A 2,252-nucleotide genomic window follows, 5' to 3' on the forward strand; every position below is an offset into this window, starting at 1 on the left:
TTGGAGTTGTGGGGTCCTGCTCAGCATCCAGTGATTTAACCAAATTCCCCAAAGAATTCAAGTGCTTTTCTGGGCTCATTTGTTTTGGAAAGGATCCATTGTTTTCTTTTTCCTCCGAAATGTTGACCTTGGCTCTTTCTATGACTTGTATACCCATGACATTCTGGCCATCAGAGTTGAGTAAAACTGGGCTACCAGCTTCCATCTGACAGGTCTCTGGTGGGTGGTGGGAAAGATGATCTTGCTGGACTGACGAGTTGAAGACACACCAGGTTCTGGTAGTCTCCTGCCACCAGGAGAAGGCAGAAACTTGACTGTTTGAGCCGCCAAGGCCTGAGATGGCTGGGACAGAAGCTGCCAAATCCTTACGTGGTGACAAGCTTTGAGGGACGGTGCCCAGTGGAAGTGCCACTGAGTCACAGTGAGATGGAATTATCAGAGTGGAGTCCCGCAGGGGAGGAGCAGGGAAAGCTTTTGGAGGAGACGGACGATCAGGGGTGTGTGGTGGGTGAGGGAAAAGTGCAGGTGGCTCGGGTGAGGGGCTTTCTGGGGGAAGGGAAGGTTCTGGTGGCTGGGAGACACTTAGGGAGGAGACTGAGGTGGTCATTGGGCCTGGTGATGGGGTGGAGGCCAGATGCTGAGGATGCTTGGTTCGAGGATCCGGGGAAGCTAACGGGGAAAACACGGGAGCAGCATCTTCCATAGGCTCATGAGAGGACCGGGAGGATCCATCAGGTGCTCTTTTGCCCACCTCACCTGGGGGGTCTGGACCGGAGAGCTGAACAAAGTCACCTTTGCCAGGATGTGGCCCCAGGAGGCTGCAGGAGACAGGAGGCACAAGCTGCAGCCAGGAGCAGGTAGGGCCAGGGACAGAGTGGGAGCTCGGGTCACCGCCCCTCCACCACCCCACATCCTGACTGCCCAATTCTCCTGCTACCCCTTGCCCCAGGGTTTTACTCCCATCCTCTGTCCCCCTGGTCTCCCCATCCCAGGTCAGCTCCAGGCTGCCTATGGCCCTGGGGTCGCATCCCAGCCCTGGTAGGAAGGATGAAGGGAAGGGGAAGTGCCTCACCTCTGCAGTTGTGAAAACAGGTTCCAAATCTCCTCCAGGCCTCTTGGGCGAGCTCTACAAGCTGGAAATCAGGAGACCGGGTTAGGGCAGTGCAGGAGGGGCCTGGGATCTCACAGGAGGATGAGTGCATGTTTCTTTAGGGAAGACCACGGGGAATTAGACCCTGGAACCCGCACATCTGTGTCCAGAGCCACATGGCCCCGAGGGTAATAGCAAGGCATGGTGGGCAGGGCTTTGTCATTCACAAAGGGCTTCCACACACGGACCCTCCCACCCCCACAGTCCTCACAACTGCCCTGTGGGGAGAAAGGACTGGGGTGGTCTCAAAGAGGAATCAGCCTTAGCAGAGTTGAACAGCTGTTCCCAGGGGCCAGGAGGCCCCCTCACCCCCCTCCCATCCAGGCAGGCATTGTTCTCCCCACTACACACACGCTGCCCCCTGCTGGGTAAGGCCCAGTCCCTGGCCCACCAACGCTTCATTCTGGCATGGAATCTGAGAAGGACCGGGGGTTCTGATTTCCTTCCTATGAGCCCCCCGCCTCAGGCTTCTTCAACTGACTTCTTCAGAGTCAGTTCCCTCTGGGGCAGACGAGATCAAATTAACTGGTGTGCCATCAAATTAACTCTGGTGTGCCATCAAATTAACTCTGGTGTGCCCTGGCAGAACCTTACCTCTCAGACTGTGGTTTTTCATTCTGCCTCTGGGCCTCCCTCTCCGCCTTACTGGACACTGGGAGACAAGATGACGCGGGGAGACAAGAAAGGGAGAGGAGCTAGGACCGGCTCTCAATCTCCGCCCCCAGCCCAGCCCGGGCACCGTGCACTCAGGAACCACATGGCTCTGTCTCGCTCAGGGAGCTCTGTGTGCTTCCTCCCACTCATGTTTAAATGGATGACAAACTGCTTTTCTTCTTAGAAAAACAGGAAGAGGGGGCCGGGCGCGGTGGCTCACGCCTGTAATCCCAGCACTCTGGGAGGCCGAGGCGGGTGGATCACCCGAGGTCAGGAGTTTGAGACCAGCCTGGCCATGGTGAAACCCCGTCTCTACTAAAAATACAAAAATTAGCCCGGCGTGGTGGCGGGTGCCTGTAATCCCCAGCTACTCAGGCGGCTAAGACAGGAGAATAGCTTGAACCCGGGAAGCAGGGGTTGCAGTGAGCCAGTATCGCTCCATTTCACT

The 2,252-nt window shown here is 56.7% G+C and overlaps 1 long non-coding RNA gene across 1 annotated transcript; it reads right to left on the reverse strand.

The window, feature by feature from the left end:
* Positions 1-6: 6 nt before the first annotated feature.
* On the reverse strand, positions 7-2,252 carry LOC108524944 (uncharacterized). The gene is made up of 3 exons (XR_001884168.1): positions 1,745-2,252; positions 1,073-1,133; positions 7-818 (listed from the first exon to the last, which is right to left on the reverse strand). It is a non-coding gene; the product is annotated as an uncharacterized LOC108524944 (long non-coding RNA).

The sequence above is a fragment of the Rhinopithecus bieti genome, unplaced genomic scaffold, assembly GCF_001698545.2.
Source record: "Rhinopithecus bieti isolate Rb0 unplaced genomic scaffold, ASM169854v2 repeat_34664, whole genome shotgun sequence".
In the NCBI taxonomy this organism is placed as follows: domain Eukaryota; kingdom Metazoa; phylum Chordata; class Mammalia; order Primates; family Cercopithecidae; genus Rhinopithecus; species Rhinopithecus bieti.